Source organism: Puma concolor, chromosome B1 (assembly GCF_028749965.1).
Source record: "Puma concolor isolate L17-30 chromosome B1, mPumCon1.1.hap2, whole genome shotgun sequence".
In the NCBI taxonomy this organism is placed as follows: Eukaryota; Metazoa; Chordata; class Mammalia; order Carnivora; family Felidae; genus Puma; species Puma concolor.
Window position 1 is genome coordinate 55338738 of NC_141670.1, and position 19094 is coordinate 55357831.

At 41.1% G+C, this 19094-nt stretch overlaps 1 long non-coding RNA gene across 2 annotated transcripts; it reads right to left on the reverse strand.

Moving 5' to 3' along the window:
• Positions 1-12065: 12065 nt before the first annotated feature.
• Positions 12066-18075, reverse strand: LOC147581648 (uncharacterized). Of its 2 annotated transcripts, none has more exons than XR_015250117.1 (3): positions 17720-18072; positions 17430-17599; positions 12066-12111 (listed from the first exon to the last, which is right to left on the reverse strand). It is a non-coding gene; the product is annotated as an uncharacterized LOC147581648 (long non-coding RNA). The 2 variants fall into 2 exon arrangements; XR_015250118.1 differs by lacking the exon at positions 12066-12111 and adding an exon at positions 14938-15701 and having other exon boundaries at positions 17720-18075.
• Between the last annotated feature and the right edge of the window lie 1019 nt (positions 18076-19094).

The window sequence follows — 19094 nt, forward strand, 5'->3', positions numbered from 1 at the left end:
TGTAACCTGTGTACCAACCGCACTCAAATTTAAAAGAATTTGGAGGGGCACCTGGGTGGCTCAGTCAGTTGAGCCTCCGACTTCAGCTCGGGTCATGATCTCACGGTTCATGGGTTCCAGCCCCGCATCAGCAGCTTAGGTCAGTCTCAAGGTTCATGAGTTCAAGCCCCGCATCGGGCTCTGTGCTGACAGCTCAGAGCCCGGAGCCTGCTTCGGATTCTGCGTCTCCCTCTCTCTCTGCCCCTCCCCCGCTCACGCCCTCACTGTCTCTCAAAGAATGAATAAACGTTTTTAAAAAGTCTTTTTAAATAAAAATAAATGGACTGTTGCTTTTGCTACTCAGACTGTGCCCAGAAGAGAAAGTTAAAAGAAAATGATTACTTTTCGTTCTTATTTTGAGTGTGCAGTGTGGGGTGGTACGAAAACTCTGGGCTAGTGTATCGTTAATAGGTTCTAGGTACTGTTCTCTCACTGAATGTGTATCTTTTACACTTTCCCGCATATCCATTCCCTCTTCTAGAAAATGAGGTAGTTAAATTGTCAGGGAACTCCCATGTTTCGGGATGCCTCAAGGACTCAGGAGGCCTCGGACACTGCGAGGGGAGAGGGGCCAAGGATTCTTACATCCACCAGCCTTCAACTAGAGCAGCTTCAGATTCATATGTTTTTCCTATTGGGTGCCCACTTTCTTGTAAAATGTCTCTAGAAGAAATAATGCTATGCAAAAAAAAAAAAAAATTTGAAAATTACTTGACCAGATGAACACTGAGGTCTAACCCAAAGAATGTTCTAGCATATAAACTGCTACATTCCTTTTAAAAACTGTAGACTTTGGGGTAGTCAGATTCAAACCAGCTGTGGCTCGGTTAGGATCCCCAGTTGCCGACAACAGAGCTCACGTAAACTCTAGTTTAAATAGAAAAAAGACATTTATTTTCAAAAGGAACTTGCACAGTTCCCAAATTCTGTGGGAGGGGGAGGGAGTAAAACCCAGGGGCGATGCAGCCAGGTACAACCCCCAAACACAGACGGACCGTGCCACAGAAAAATCCACTGCCAACTCCACCAGACACAGAAACTCAGCTCACACCACCAGCCCTGAACTCTGGCTGCTAGAACATCCACCACCATTCCCTTTACACACACACACACACACGCACACACACACACACACACACACACACACACACACGTGCAGGAAAATGTGAAAGATACACATTTAGTGACAGAACAGTAACTGCAACATGTTATCTCCACACTAGCCCACACGCATTCCCCCTGGTACGTACTTCCCAAGGTGACTGACTTCAAATTCACAGTATTGTGTGGGACATCCGACCGGTGTCCCAGCTGCAGGCAAGTCAAATCAAGGACGTGACCTTCCCTCTTAAAGAAACAAGAATCACATGGCAGGAAGGTTCCCCCGGATGTAGGAAAGGTATTCAGAAGACGCCGGACAGCAGAAGCATTGCTTCATTTCTCTTGTTGTTCAAGAAATCTTTGAGTGCCTACAATGTGTCTGCTGCTCTTCTGGGCCCTGGGATAAAACAACAAAATAGGGAAAAGTCCTCTTTTGTGAGAGTTTACGTTCTAAAGGGGCAGCCGGACAACAAACAAGGGAGCAAATAAATGTTCAACGTGTCGGATGCTGATTAAGTGCTACAAAATAAAACAAGCAGGAAAGAGGGGCAAAGAATAAGTGGGAGCCATCCTGACAGGGGGGTCCAGGACACGTCACTAAGAAGACCGCACTTGAGCAATAATACGTAGTCGACTACCTCCAGGCAGAGACACCCCCAGCACATGCAAAAGCCCGGAGGTGAGCCAACTATGTTCTACACACCGTGATAAGTCTCACGGACCCTTTAGGCGGACGTGCGAAGCCCAGAGTCGAACTCTGTGTTATCTAGTATTCCTAAGAGCTTTAACATTTTTCCACACTTAAAATTCCCAACTCGCAACGGTGGGGGCCCGCAAAGCGCTTGTAAAAATCCAAGACTACTGAAGGAGGCCACCAGCAGGAAGCAGAGTTGCTTCCACCGTGGACACAACGTGTGCGGCTGTACACAGAGGTGGATTCTGGGTCAGCAAGAGCCAACCCTGGAGTCGAGGCCCTTGTTCCAATTCTGTGGTAGCTGCTACAGTAGCGTCTTATAAAGACAGAGATGTCTTTACCGCCAGACGCGTGTGTGTGGAGGGCAACACCTGACAGTGGGTGGATGACACTCCCCACATACTGCCATCAACTCATTCTGAAGAGTAGCAAGATCAGCATTTGTACAAAGCAGCAAATGACTTTCTGCGCAATGTGTAGGAGGCGGATATAAATCCTGCCTGTGGCTTAATGTTATTTCAGTACGCACATTTCCATTCCCATACATGTGTTCGCTTGCTCACTCTACCGGCAGACCCTCAGTTAGGAGTTTGAGAAACAGCTAAGAGTTGGATGAAGTCAGAAGAGGGAAAGGATATTTGTTACAGATGATGTGAAGCCTCACAGAAACCAAGGATGGGAAAATGCTGGAAAAGGGACTCGAACCTCTATGGGCTCACTCTCTGCCCCATTCCTCTCTTCTCTCTTCTACTTTCTACACATTGGCTTCTGTTTATCTGGTTGGAAACATGGCAGCCAACAGCCCTAAGCTTTACATGGCACAGTACAGGAATCTAAAGAGTTTGAATTCCAATAACAAAATTTCCAAGCATGAACCCTGTGATATAATAAAGAATATATCTGGGCTTTGTCCTTGGTTCCTTGCAGAGTTTCAAAAACCGTTGGAATTTCCTGAATGATAAATGTCTTTGTTATGTTAACGGAGTGATTTTTGGTGAGCTCCCGAAGATCAAAGATGGCTTCTGGGGGGCGCCTGGGTGGCGCAGTCGGTTGAGCGTCCGACTTCAGCCAGGTCACGATCTCGCGGTCCGGGAGTTCGAGCCCCGCGTCAGGCTCTGGGCTGATGGCTCAGAGCCTGGAGCCTGTTTCCGATTCTGTGTCTCCCTCTCTCTCTGCCCCTCCCCCATTCATGCTCTGTCTCTCTCTGTCCCAAAAATAAATAAACGTTGAAAAAAAAAAAAGATGGCTTCTGGGACAGCCTTCACTGTCTGGCTGTCATCAGAAAGACTTGGCATGTGACTAGACAATTGGAACTTCTCGGGAGGAAATGGGTGCTGGAGACTGAGTCTGATCACATGGCCAAAGATTTCATCAATCGTGCCTCTTAATGAAACCCCAACAAAAACTCAACACCAAGGCTCTTTCTGGTTGGTGAAGATAGAGATGTGCCAGGGAGTGAGATGCCCTGACTCCATGGGGAAGAAGCATGGAAGGTCTATGCTTGAAACCCTCCCAGACCTTGCCCTGTGCAGATTTTTCATCTGGCTGTTTCTGAGTTGTGTCTTTTATAATAAAATTATAATCGTGAATATAGCACTTCCTTCAGTTCTGTGAGATCTATTAAATTATTGAAACTGAGGGGTGCCTGGGTGGCTCAGTCGGTTAAGCATCCAACTCCTGACTTAGGCTCAGGTCATGATCTCGCCGTTAGTGGGTTCGGGCCCCGTATCGGGATCTACGCTCACTGCACAGAGCCTGCTTCGGAACTTCTGTCTCCCCTTTCTGGCCTTCTCTCACTCGTGCACTCTCTATCTCTATCTCTCTCTCAAAAATCAATAAATGTTAAAAAAAAATACGGAAACTGAAAGAGCCATGGAAACCCCCAAATTCAGAGCAGGTCAATCAGAAGTGTGGCTGACCTGGGGACCCCACTTGCATCTGGTTTCTAAAGTGAGGGCAGTTTTGCAGAGGACTGAGCTCTTAACCTGTGGAGTCTGGTGCGAATTCCAGGCAGTTAATGCCAGAATCGAATTGTAGTTAACCCATTTGGGAAGGGAACAACGGACTCTGACTAGCCAAGCCTAATTAATGAGGCCAAAATAGTGGGGTAATTTGATTAGCCCAGCTTGGATCTTCTTCCCACCCCAAACCAATGAATAGTCACATCTATAAACACGGCGACATCTATGGCAATCACACGAATTTAGAGGAGAGGGACACTTCCTAGAAAAGAGGTGTTTTCTCAAGCCTACTCAGATATACAGACGGCTCTCCGAGGCTAGAAATTCATGCAATCATGCCACGTAGCTAGTACATGTAATCCTGAACTTCTAAAATGAAAAAAAAAAAAAAAAAGACACTTTCAGCGGCTAAAACGTCTTATATTAAAATTGAGAGTTTATAAATAGTAACCGGATCTTCTAAACAATCAGCTGTAAATTCCATGTGTCTAGGAAATTATTCGGTGTTTTTCTCAAGTATGTATTTTCTTTGGCAAAATAGATGAGTAGTCTCCTCCACGCAGCCCCGAAAATAAATGTAAGGCCTATTCTGGCATTACATATGCGAGAGAGTAGTTTCCCATGTGGTATTGTGGTAAGCTATAATATGACTGCAAAGAACTAAAGCCTTGTAGATCTAAAAGAATAAAGACGGGGGTGCGTGAGTGGCTCAGTCCGTTAAGCGTCCAGCTTCAGCTCAGGTCATGATCTCACGGTCCGTGAGTTCAAGGCCCACACTGGGCTCTGTGCTGACAGCTGGGAGCCTGGAGCCTGCTTCGGATTCTGTGTGTGTGTCTCTCTCTCTGCCCTTCCTTCCCCCACTTGTTCTCTCCCTCTCCCCCCCCTCAAAAATAAATAAGCACTAAAAATTTTTTTTAAAAATAAAAGAATAAAGGTGAACATGATCTATGTTCAGTCACCAGGTACACACAAGAAAGAGGATGCTTTTACCCTGCTCTGCTACTGTCTGCCTACACAAGTCTGCCCTCACACCCTGAGAATGTGTTCTGTATCTCATAGCACCCCAACACAGTACTTCATATATTAGCTCTTAGCTCTCTCTGTTGTAGTTGTCTGGAAATTCATCTGTTCCCCCAGAACACTCTACAGGAATTGAGAACACAGGCTGCCTTCTATTCTGTTTAGTCCTCAAGACAAGCGTAGTGCCTAGGACACAGAAGGAGCACAATAAATATCAGTTATATTTGCATTGTTTGTCTCTGGCAATGACCTAAATTCTCTTGAGTGTTGGTTTGCTTACGAGTAAAATGAAGGTAATTATAATCCTTACTTCACTGGGTTGTTATGAGGACTAAATGCTCCATAAATGCTGCTGTTGTTGCTGTTGATAACTGGGGCCCAGTCAGTAATCATTATTCACTGATTAGAAGCCATCAGGCCCAAAAGCAAGCTATTTATAGGTGGAGAAATCACAAGAGAATATTTCACAAGAGGTCCAAGTGACTGTTCTCAAAATAAGCAGCAAATGAAATCGCACTATTCAGACAGACTTCCCCTTTCTTGGCATCTCCATAGTCATTACACCCTGGGTATTATTAGAGCTTTTAAAATACATGTCAACCTATATTTACTACCTGTTACTCATTTGTTTGTAACAAATCACCAATGTAACTTATTAGAAGTCAGATAATATAATTTTAGTTTACTTTCTGCTGCATGTTTAAAAACTTTATTAGATTTTGTGGCATTGCAATACAGAAAACAACAATTCTGGTGCTTTTTCTCTTTGTTTCATTAAACGACTTTGCTCCAGAGTACTTGACGTTTGTCGTTTACTTTTTTAGCAGTCCAGCTCTGTTCCTTACTAATTCATGTCCTCTACCCTGCAATGTTAGTCAATAAAATAAACATATTACGGAAGCAATTTATAATAGACACAAATTATGTCATTAAGAAATCATTCTTATGCTTAGGCTCTATGAAAATCAAGAATCATAACATCCCCTTTGTGCCATAAATTTTTTTTTTTGTGCCATAAATTTTTAAGAAATTTCAAGACACACACACACACACACACACACACACACACACTTTGAAAAGAGCAAATACACACGAAGTTCCAGCAGGCAAAGAAAATCTCTTTTTAACCCAAAATAACAATAATTCTTCGGAAGGAACCTCTGAGATGTCATCTAGAAAATAATGCTACTAAAAATAATGACAGGTGCAAGCTGAGAATTAGAACTATAGTTACACATGATTCCCAGGCAACCCCTGAAAAAAGAAAGTGATCTGTTTTCAAAAGTCATACTTACTGGGGCACCTGGGTAGCTAGTCAGTTAAGCATCTGACTCTTGGTTTCAGCCTAGGTCATGATTTCCTGGTTTGTGGGTTTGAGGCCCGTGCTTGGCTCTGAGCTGACAGCTGTGGAGTCTGCTTGGGATTCTCTCTCCGTCCCTCTCTGCTCCTCCCCCACTGACTCTCTATGTCTCTCTCTCAAAATAAATAAACATTTTTCTTTAAAAAGTCACACTTGTCAAAGATATATTTTGTAATTAGTAACGGCAATGCCATTAAAAAAATTTTTTTGTGGGGCGCCTGGGTGGCTCGGTCGGTTAAGTGTCTGACTTCGGCTCAGGTCACGATCTCGCAGTCTATGAGTTCAAGCCCCTCGTCGGGCTCTGTGCTGACTGCTCAGAGCCTGGAGCCTGTTTCAGATTCTGTGTCTCCCTCTCTCTCTGCCCCTCCCCTGTTCATGCTCTGTCTCTCTCTGTCTCAAAAATAAACGTTAAAAAAAATTTTTTTTAATTTTTTTTGATGGAGAAGGAGAAGAAAGCTCACCAGCTAGAATTCAAATGTATTACCTTAAATAAAGGTACTTGACACTTGCCAACCACTGAATTAATTTGACAGAAAAACTGAAGTTATTTGAATATTAATTGCATGATGAGAATTTATGTTGGCCGGAAGCCATTTTTAAGAGCTTATTACTTTAAGGTGATTTCTAAAACTCTTCCATTAAGAACACTATTCCAAAACTCCCAGGGTGTATTTAAACGTCGAGTAAGCTGTCTACTGCCCAGAAGACCCTGCAAGCAGTTTCGTTGAAAACACGCTGATAATTCCTCTGTCCTTTCAAATATACAAAGGTGATTTTGTTACTGAAATCACACATTCTGTCCTTAATTGAGATTATAATCGTCAGTCTTTGCCCCAAACAAGTTCTTAGGGAATTATACACCAGGTCGTCTACTTGATTTTGACCCACGGTAAAATGTCACAATTTGCCGTCCGTGATCACAACTTTGGCATCTCAACAGTGGCATGCGAGGCATGTCGCTTCCTGAATTGTTGCCAGCTAACGTTCATTTTGATATATGACTATCACCAGGGAAATTCAGACCCGTTCAGCCACTTATGTCTCACGTTAATACTCCCAAGAGGTTTTATGAAAGGCGCCAGCATTGCTACCCATTAGGAGTTGTCATGCAGTGTTTTATTTTGATATTTTACTTCACTGATTTTCATCATAGTTTCCTACCTAGGTTCCAGACACTATGACTGCATTCATAAACTTGCATATAATATGCATGTGAAATCATATTTCCTTCTTGGACGTGTTAGCAAAATTCCATCTGTCTGTTCCTTTTTAAACTGCTGAGTTTTCCACATTGAAAAGAGAATTGGGTTACAATTACCTACTGTGGCTTTTCATCAAAATAACGTTTTAAGTTGTATGTAATATTGTTCCATGTTATCCCTTGCCTGGGGAGTTTCAAAGATTTCACACACCCAGATTTTTCTACAATGAACCCAAAGACAGATTAAAGCATTTTCAAGTCGACAGGAATTTTTAGAGATTTTTCTAGCCTAACCCCGTCATTTTTCAGATAAGAAAGTTCAGCTCAAAAAGATTAGAGAAGCAGGAGTGCATGTGGGTGAGAATGTGAATTCTGGGGCCAGACTGCCTGGGTTCAAGGATGTCTCCACCACAGCCTTGTGGTGGGACGTTGCCAACTCACTTCACTTTTCTGTGCCTTCATTTCTGTGTCTGCAAAATTTTGACAATAATATCTGTTATATAGGGTTTATGTAAGAATTTACATGAGCTAATAGATTCATTACCAGGAAAAACAGTTCTTCTCCATGCCCATAACTTCAGTGAAGAGGGAATTTCCTTAAGTACCCCTTAGTATGACCTTGGAAGAAGGGGTAGAATGGGGGAGCCCAGATCCTTGCCCTCCCTTTATCCTGGGATTAGCTACCCACAGAAGACTCAACTTTTGTTCTCTTCAATACGGGATGCCCTTAGGATGCCCTTCAGTGGAAAACCTATCAGTCAACCAGCAAAGCCCAAGACTGAATGTAGAAATCTATCGTATCCCAGGGCTCAGCATTTGGGAGCCTGTCGTTTGTTGCCAGGCTGTCTGATAATAGCTTCATTTAAAGGTGATATTTGGTTCTCCATCTGACCAGTTGTTCTCTCTCTCATTTGGTTCAGAACTCTGGCAAGAAAACACCAACATAAAGTGCGTAGTTCAGAATGCTTCACACAGAATGAGCACTCAAGTAGCATTAGCTGTTAACCGTCATCATTGTATCTTGCTCTAAGTCACCCGTTGCTTCAACACCAAAATTAACATTACAAACCAGATCCCTTAATTACAGTGCTAAGAGCTGATCTATGAACAGAAAAAAAAGACCTTTGATTATTTAATACCGTAGGGTCATATAATAATGTTTCGATTTCACAGTTCTTCAGATCCACTTAATCAATCCCTGTGCCTTTATTTGAAGCAAACATATGCTATAAATATTGACCAAATATTCTTTGGGACCTACAATTCAAATAACAGTTATTTATATTCTTGCATAAAATATTTAAGTCAGGGGTGCCTGAGTGGCGCAGTTGGTTAAGCGTCTGACTCTTGATTTGACCTCAGGTCATGATCTCACAGTCCTGAGACTGATCCTTGCGTCGGGCTCTGTGTTGGGCATGGAGGCTGCTTGAGATTATCTCTCTCCCACACCCTCTGCCTTTTCCCCATTTGTGTGCATGTGCTGACTCTCTCTTTTAAACAAATTAAGTTGTATCTTTATATTTTGAGATACAAAAATACGGAAGTAAAAAAAAAAAAAAAACAGCCACGCAGTGTTCGTTTCTCACATGAAGAACCCACATTTCTTGGATTTGAGTTTCAGTTTAAAAATGCTTCATTCCTCATTTTTATAATTTGAGGTTATATTTTCCTCTTAAATTTGCTATTTGGCCCTCCCCACAATTACATATACATAGACACACACACATACACACACTCCGTATAGACCATACACATAGGGGGAATATTTTACTTGTTAGTAAATTTATTTTTTTTAATTTCGTAGTCTAATAAGAATGTCTATGAATGTTTGTACAGTAGAACAATGAATAAGAGATTTTAAGTTTCTTTAGAGAAATTCCAAGATCTTTTTCAATTGTGTCATTCATCATAAATCAGACCATATCAATTCCCTACTTAAAACCTCCGACATCTTCTCACCCCATGTAGAATCAAATTCTCTAGAGCCCTTTATGATCTGGCCCTGCCTCCTCTCTGACTTCACCTTCGGGGAACCCTCCCTGTCATTCAGGGCCTTCCGGCCAGTTTACCTCCTCGCTGTGCCGGGACATGCCAAGAGTATCTCCATCTTGGACATTTGAACTTGCTCTTCCCTTTGCCAAGAACTGTCTCCTGTCAGACATTTGCTTAGCTCACCCCCTCACTTCACTCAAATGCTGTCTCTCAGACCATTCCTCACCATCTTTGTTCAAAGATCCCCACTCTCACACTCTATCACTCTGTATCACTTTATCTTGTCTCATTATCTTCATAGCCCTTATCACTACTTCATAATATATAGAGGTCACTTATTTCTTTATTTTTTTGTCCCCCCTACTAAGATGGGAGTTACAAAAAATTAGAGATTTAATTTACTTTACACCTGTATCTCAAGAACTTGGCAAATATTAGGCACTCAAAAATGTGTTGAATTGATAAATAGCAAATGAATCCTTGGTGTGCCAGTACTTAGCAAAGTCCCCGGCTCATCGTGAGCACTGGATAAGTGATGGCTGAATCAATGAATAAAATGTTTTGTTCAATCAAAAAATATTGCACCCGGAACAAAAGGTGTGACCCACGTGTCTTCAGATGTCTTAGAAACTTACCAGAGACAGAATAATTTTTAAATGATACATAATACTGCACTAAGCTGTATGCAATCAGTTCTACAGTAATTGTGTCTCAATCAATGATATAGCTAATAAGTTCATGACTGCTCACGAAGCAGAGTCTGATAAAGGCCAGAATTCTCAAGTCAGAATTCACTGGGTAACCATTTGAGATAAATCTTAAAGGACTTAATCAAATTTGGATAGATAAAGAGGAGTTGTTGGGGGGGAGAATATCACAAGTAGGAAGAAAAAAAGCCAGTCGTGATGGAATTGTATTTTCTTTTTTTGTTTTGTTTTGGTTTTGGGTTTGGGCTTTGGGTTTTGGGAACTGTATTTTCTTAATATTTTTTCAAGTAAAAGTTTTCTGTTGGAAGTACAGTTGACTCTTGAACAATAAGGGTTTGAACTGCACAAGTGCAATTACACACAGATTTTATTTTTAATGTTTTTATTTATTTTTGAGACACAGACAGAGCATGAGCAGGGGAGAGGGCAGAGACAGAGGGAGACACAGAATCGGAAGCAGGCTCCAGGCTCTGAGCTGTCAGCAAAGAGGCTGATGCGGGGCTTGAACTCACAGACTGTGAGATCATGACCTGAGCTGAAGTCGGCCGCTTAACCGACTGAACCACCCAGGCGCCTCCTACACACAGATTTTTTTAAATAATACAATACTGTAAATGTATTTTCTCTTCCTTTAATTTTCTTAATAACATTTTCTTTAGCTTACTTTATTGTAAGAATACAGTATATAATTCATATACAAAATATGGGTTAGTCAACTGTGTTAACATTGGTAAGGCTTCCAACCAACCGTAGGCTATTAGGGGTTAAGTTCTGAGGGAGTCCAAAGTTATATGCAGATTTTCAACTGTGGGGAGGGGGGGGAGTAGGGGGAGGTGCCCCTAACCCTTGTGCTGTTCAAGAGTCAACTGTACATAATATAACAGATTGTATCTCTTGGGCAATGTTGAGATTCTCATGATATGAAGTTTAGAATTAGGAAATAAAAATTAGAAGTTAATTATAATCACCCGCATCTTTCTTCGTGTGCTAATATGCCCAATTATTTTTGCCTAAAGTAATTTAAGTAGAAGTAATTTAGTATCAGTATTAGTAAATTCTGCCTATTTAGAAAACTAAAATGCTTGTAGAAGAAAGGTTTTTAATATATTGAAGATATGGGAAGGGTACTGGAATATCTTCACATGGCCATATCCATAAACCTCATGCTTTTTATGATTACGAAATAAGTTATTGAAGATATTTTTAGAAATACTCATTATCTCCGACGTGCTCACTGTCTTAGCCTGTAGTTGACTACTAAGTAGCTTAAAAGGTATTCTCAGTTGCTTGTAACTCAATGTGGTAAAGCTGCTTATCAAAGTATGGTACCTCCACGTCCTGAAAGAATTAGCGTGGGTTCCAAAATTTCAATAGGTTACACCTTAGTGAAGGATCAGGACAGTATATAATTTGTAAGAATTCATGCTTCATGGCTATATCCTCATATTGAACTTCTGATGCTATTTGACATTAGTCACCAAGTCAAAGCCAACATCCTGTTAGTGGAATGCACCACTGCGTCCCAGGGGAGTGAGTCAAATTCTGAGCAGAGATACCGCTGCAACCGAGGTATATGACTCTCCACTGGTTCAAAAAAAAAAAAAAAAACTCAAAAGAAAGAGGTTTGAAGTGCACCATATTTCTTAAAAAACTGAAAAATTCGGGGCACCTGGGTGGCTCAGGCGGTTAAGCGTCCAGCTTCAGCTCAGGTCAAGATCTCACGGCTTGTGAGTTCGAGCCCCGCATCGTGCTCTGTGCAGACATCTCAGAGCCTGGAGCCTGCTTCTGATTCTGTCTCCCTATCTCTCTGCTCCTCCCCTGTTGTCTCTCTCTCTCTCTCTCTCTCTCTCTCTCAAAAATTAATAAACATTAAAAAAAATTTTAAACAAAAAAACCTGAAAAATTAAAACAGCTGAAAAATTGGTGTCTTACTGAACTGCAAGAATAAGTTAGTAAAATAATGCCCTCATTCAAAAAATAGTAAAGAATACCTGTTTCCAATTTCCTTCTTCCTCTTTCCAGTGAATATGTTGAAGCTAGAAAAGTGAAATAAACTATATTAAATAGAAATCCAATGGGTCTGCCTTCATTTGACATTATAAAAGAACACGTGGGGCATAGGAAAGGTATTTGTGAGGAGACCTTTCTTAATGAAATGGTCATTTTTTTTTTTTTATAATTTTTTTTTTCCAACGTTTATTTTTATTTTTGGGACAGAGAGAGACAGAGCATGAACGGGGGAGGGGCAGAGAGAGAGGGAGACACAGAATCAGAAACAGGCTCCAGGCTCCGAGCCATCAGCCCAGAGCCCGACGCGGGGCTCGAACTCACGGACCGCGAGATCGTGACCTGGCTGAAGTCGGACGCTTAACCGACTGCGCCACCCAGGCGCCCCTGAAATGGTCATCTTAAGGTCCCTCTACCCTCATTTTCCTGGAGAAAACCTTTTAATTTACATCACCATGCATGTTAACTGTTTTCCAGTCAGTCTGTTATCAAGCATGTGGCATGGGAAAGAGTGTCTGCATTTTTGAGGCTACCTGTATTCCCTGATCCTAGTAGATAGTAAGAGAGTGGAACCAATAATGGCTAAGGATTGAGTCAGAACTAAAAACTATATTCTTTCACTATCTGAACAGCTAAATTCCAATTACATCAATCAGTTTCTTTTCATTTTCAAAGATATAAGCAGATCTTATACAGACGAATGTTAAAAGAATTCACTGAATTTGCTTGAAAGATAAAGGCAACGTACAAAATGATAGTAAGACACATCTAACAACATCCGAATACAGTGACTGCGTGTAGACTCAGGATTTCAACTCAACAATTTGGAAAACATTGCTACACATGAAGTTTAGGCTGACGCTCCAAATTCTAATAATACTACCCATGAGCAATGTGACATTTATTTAATCTTCCTCGATACCTGTCCTTACTGGAAAATGAGGGCAAAAGTTCTACCTCCCAGAATCCCTGTGAGAATCAAATAAGATATTTCAAATGTGTATTGAGACAAAGTATGGGTGTGAAAATATTTCATAAATTGTAAAGTGCTAAACACATGGTAATTGTAAATACATTTGATTTTTTTATTTGTGCAAAAGGACAGAAAATGAGATTAATCATCATTTTTAATTACTATAGAAGGACATTCTATGCTCTTATCTAAAGCTGACCCATCCATTTATGTATTTGATTTTCAGTCTTCTGCCTATTCAAGGCCACACCGGCATTTCTCACCTCTCTATGCCGCATTATTAATGTGGCAAACTAACCATTTCCTTCAACATACAAACATGCTGTTGTTATCCCATCTTTAACCACACTTTTATTCCCATCTTTGACTCCACTTTTCTTTGCACAAGCTACCATCATTTCACAACTCCCTTTAAGGCAAATCTCAAAGCATAGTCTAGAGTGACTATTTCAAATTCGTCTCCTCACATTCTGTCTTATGTCACTTTTGACGGACTTGCTGTCTCTCCTCTCTATAAAAAAACATTCTCATCAAAGTCACTGAAGACCCCCATGTTGCTAAATCTAAAGATCAATTCTTTTTGTTCATGTTACTTGATCGAGCAGCAGCATTTGATACAATTGATTCAATTGATTTTGGTATTTGGTATCCTTTTTTTAAAACTCATCTTCCGGAATACCACGTTCTTGGATTTCTTGCCACCTGGCTGATCACCGCTTCTCAGTTTCCTTTTCGTAGTTTCTTCTCTTTTACCAGATCTCTTAAGATGAACATTGCCTGGAGCCCAGTCTTTGAGCCTCTTCTCTTCAATATCTAGAGTCACTTGTAGTGAGCTCAGCCTCACAGCTTTAAGTACTCTGTAACACAATAACTCCCAAATTTTCTCTCCTGAACTCTAAATGTGAATATCCAAACTTCTATTCAACATTTTCTCTTGGATATTGCGATAGGCAGAGTTCTAAGGTGGTCCCTCAAGATTCCTGGCCCCTGGTATACATGCCCTGAAAAATCCCTGGGACTGTAAACATGATGAATCTTCCTCCTGTGGTGATGTTATGTTACATGGCACAGTTAAATTTTAAAAGGCAGGGTGGGGGTGATAAAATTAAGAGAAATTTTAAAAGCAATCCCTTTTACAATTACATCAAAGGAATAAAATACCTAAGAATAAATTTAACCAACGAGGTGAAAACACCTACATACTGAAAACAATAAGACACTGATGAAAGCAGTTGAAGACAACACAAATAAATGGTAAGGTATTCCATGCTCATGGATTGGAAGAATGAAGATTGTTAAAATGTACAAAGCAATCTACAGATTCAGTGAAATCCCTACCAAAATTCCAAAGGCATTCTTCACAGAAATAGAACAAATAATCCTAACATTTATATGGAACCACAAAATATCCCACATAGCCAAAGAAATCTTGAGAAAGAAGGACAAGCTAAGAGATCACCCTCCCTGGTGTCAAACTAATATTACAAACACAGGAATTAAAATAGTGTAGTATTGGGGCGCCTGGGTGGCGCAGTCGGTTGGGCGTCTGACTTCAGCCAGGTCACGATCTCGCGAGGTCTCGCGTGATCTCGCGTGAGTTCGAGCCCCGCGTCGGGCTCTGGGCTGATGGCTCAGAGCCTGGAGCCTGTTTCCGATTCTGTGTCTCCCTCTCTCTCTGCCCCTCCCCCGTTCATGCTCTGTCTCTCTCTGTCCCAAAAATAAATAAAAAACGTTGAAAAAAAAATTTAAAAAAAAAAAAATAGTGTAGTATTGGCACAAAAACAGACACATAGATCGATGGAACAGAATAGAAAGCCAAGGAATAAATCTCCATATATATGGTCAATTAATTTACAGCAAAGAAGGCAAGAATATACGAGGGGAAAGACAGCCTCTTTAATAAAGATGGGAAAACTAGTCAGCTACATGCAAAAGAATGAAACTGGATCACTCTCTCACACTATACACAAAAATTAACTCAAAGACTTGAGTTTAATTAACTTAAAGACTTGAATATGATACCTGAAACCACAAAACTCCTAGGAAAAAAACCTACACATCGACATTATTTTTGGAAATAATTTTTTGAACCTGACTCCAAAAGCAAAAATAAACATGGGACTACATCACCCTGAAAAGCTTTGCACAGTGAAGGAAACCACCTACAAAGTGAAAAGGCATCCTACTGAATGGGAGAAGATATTTGCAAACCATATATCTGATAGGGGATTAATATCCAAAATACATACAAATTACAGAACTCCTACAACTCTATAGCAAAAAAAAAAAATATTTTTTCAATTAAAATATGGGGAGAGGATTTGAATAGACATTTTTCCAAAGAAGATGTACAGATGAGCAACAGGCACACGAAAAAATGCTCAACATTACTAATCATCACTAATCAAGAAAATGCAAATCAAAACCACAATGAGACATTATTACCTTACACCTGTTAGAATGGCTATTATCAAAACAACTAGAAATAGTAACTATTGGCCAAAATGTGGAGAAAAGAGAACCTTCATTTACTGTTGGTGGAAATGCAAATTGGTGCAACCACTATGGAAAACAGTACGGAGTTTCCTCAAAAAATTAAAAATAGAACGATCATATGATCCAGCATTTCCACTTCTGGGTATTTACCTGAAAAAAAAACCAAAACACAAATTTGAAAAGACAGGTGTACCACTACGTTTATTGCATCATTATTTACGATAACCAAGATATGGAAACAACCTAAGTGTTCACTGATGGGTGAATGGATAAACAGCATGTGGTATATATGTACAATGGAATACTACGTGGCCATAAAAAAGAATGAAATCGTGTCATTTGCAATGACATGGATGGACATGGAGGGTATTATGCTGAGTGAAATTAGTAAGACAGGGAAAGACAAATACCATATGATTTCACTTATATGCAGAATCTAAAAAAACAAAACAAAACAAAACAAGCACTCATAGATAACAGACAGCAGCCTGGTGGTTGCCAGAGGGGAGGAGAGTAAGGAGGTGGGTGAAATGGGTGAAGGGGAACAAGAGTTACAAACTCCCAGTTGTAAGATAAATAAATCACGGTGGGGGGGAGGGCAGAGGGGGGCCGGAGGGGTGGTATAATGTACAACATGCTGACTACAGTCAGTAACATTGTATTGCATATTTGAAAGTTGCTAAGAGAGTAGATCTTGAAAATCCTCATCCTAAATTAAAAAAAAAAAAAAAACTAACCAGATTTACTGCCTTAATCATTTTCGGTGTATACAAATATCAAATCATTATGTTGAATATCTTAAACTAATATGATATTATATATTATATTAAATAAAATAATATTTCCAGAAAAAGGCAGAAATAATATAGGATGGTTAAGCATTTGCTGTTACCTATACTTTAATCTAATCATCTACTCTTTTTGAAACAGTTACTTATGTTTTCTAGTAACAGTTTGTTATACATAGCTCCTTTTCAGGTTGCTTGATACTTAAAGTTCAGGCAAATTGTGAATAATTTTTTTTTTTTAAGATGGGGGTGGAAGATATCCAGGTGGGCCTGACCTAATCACATGAGCCCTTTAAAAGCAGAGAGCTTAAAAATAAATAAATAAATAAATAAATAAAAGCAGAGAGCTTTACACAATACAGAAGTATATCAAAATGTCAAATCATTTACCTTAAATATTTAAAAATATTATGTTAACTATACTTCAATAAAATTGCAAGAGGCGAATGTCAAGCCCAGTAAGAAAATGTGAAAAGTAATAATAAATAAATAAATAAAAGCAGAGAGCTTTAAAAAAAAAAAAAAAAAAACAAGCAGAGAGCTTTCTCCAGCTGGTCTCAGAAAAGGAAGTGAGAAAATTGAAGCATGAGAGGAATTCAACAGGAGGGAAATTTTCCTTTGCTGAGGGAGGAGAAGGCCATAGAGCAAAGACCTCAGGGTGGCCTCTAGTTGCTGAGAGCAGCTCCCACCTGACAGAACAGCAGGAGAACGGGGACCTGAGTCCTAGCACCACAAGAAACCCGAGTTCTGCCAACACCTTAAATGGGCCTAGAAGTGGATTTTTCCCCAGAGCTTTCAGACAAGAATTCAGCCTTCCCGACACCTTGATTGTGGTCTTATGAAACCCTGAACCGAGAATCCAGCCATGCACACCCTGACTTCTGACCTACAGAACTCTAAGTGGGTGTTATTTGAATCCACTCCACTTCTGGTAATTTGTTACACAGGGAAAGGGCAGGGCAAAAGAAAGAGAAAGAGGGAGAGGAAGAGAGAGAGGAGGGGAGGGAGGGAGAGAGAGAGGGAGGGAGGAGTAACTAAGAAAATACAAACGTGTAACAGGCACCCCGAGCTCATCATTTCCGAAACTGACCTGTTGATCTTCCTTCAGAGGCTTCACCTCATTCTTCCCCATCTTCATTGATGGCACCTCCTTCCTTCAGTGGCTTGGGCCAAACACTTGTATTGATCCTTGACTCCTCTCTTTCTTTCACAAGCCACATCTAAATTGTCAGGAAATCCTGTAGGCTCTGCTGTCAAAATCTATCCGGGTCACAATACTTGTTAGTACCTACTCTGCTGCTTTTGTCCAAAACCCCACCATCGCCTCTCCCGCAGTGACGGCACCGGCCTTTTAGCCGGACTCTCCTGCTTCCCCCTTACCCAATGTCTGCTCTCAGCACAGTGGCCAGGGGAGTCTTTGTAAAACTAGAAGTCAGATCGTAGAACTCCACTGTTCACAATGTTGCCACGAGTCCTCGTTTTACTAAGAGCGAGTACGACAGCAAAGAGAGAAACAGGCTTCCCGTCCTGTGACCAGGATCCCGAAGAGGAAAAAACAAGGAAAGAGGTATTTGAACAGAAGTTCCAACAGAGTCTAATTTTACCTCCAGCCACACTTCTCTTTTCATTGGACAAATTTATAAACAAACTCGGTAAAGGAAAAGTTCCCGATTATCTCAACACCCTCGAATTTTCTGCGAACAGTAAAAGGGCTAGACAAGTCTCTGCTTTGAAAGCTTCCATTGGGGGCGCCTGGGTGGCGCAGTCGGTTAAGCGTCCGACTTCAGCCAGGTCACGATCTCGCGGTCCGTGAGTTCGAGCCCCGCGTCGGGCTCTGGGCTGATGGCTCAGAGCCTGGAGCCTGTTTCCGATTCTGTGTCTCCCTCTCTCTCTGCCCCTCCCCCGTTCAGGCTCTGTCTCTCTCTATCCCAAAAATAAATAAACGTTGAAAAAAAAAATTAAAAAAAAATTAAAAAAAAAAAAAAGAAAGCTTCCATTGGAAACTGTTGTGATTTAAAATAAAAAAAAAAAAAAAAAATGGAAATTGGAATTCGTTTCCAGCACCTCTGCTATTTCCCAGCCACAGGACCCTGGCAGGCCCTATGGCCTGTGAGGCTCAATTTCTCATCTGAAATGGAAGTTTGCGAGGCCTGCCCTGCCCCATTCACGGGGCCACTGTAACAATTAACTGAGATTCTCATGTTTGGGGAAAATGCTCTAACGAAAGAGCTCTGTGCATATGTATATCCTTATTTATCACGAAAGTGCTTAGCAGTTCCCTGGTGAATGAGTGGCTTCTCAGCACCTCATCACTCCTCCTGGAGCCAATGAACCTCCCTATAAAGTTACAAAGATTTCCAGACCTGCAGGTGACCCTTAGGCTTGGGTGCTGGTTGCTTACCCTGTGACCAAGTAATGAAGAGCACGTTATGGCTCGTAAATTTTCAGAGCTGTCTTTTTTCCTGCAGAATTTGAAACGAAGGCGGAAAGGGGGATTGGCGCTCTTTGGTAAATACATCCATTCCTTCCTCTTACACAGCGATCCCAGCGTTCAGACGTCAGCTAGTATTACAACAAATTTCAACTTCTGCCTTTCTTCATTTCCACATCCCCAGCCTTGCTGAGGAAAAAGAAAATGACAGAACAACCCCAGGAAAGAGCAGAGCAATGGTCCCAAGGAGAAGTGGCATTGTAGGAATGTGCTGTAGGTGCCCGCGTGAGTAATTCTGGTAGCATGGTGCTCAGCCGTGAGAGG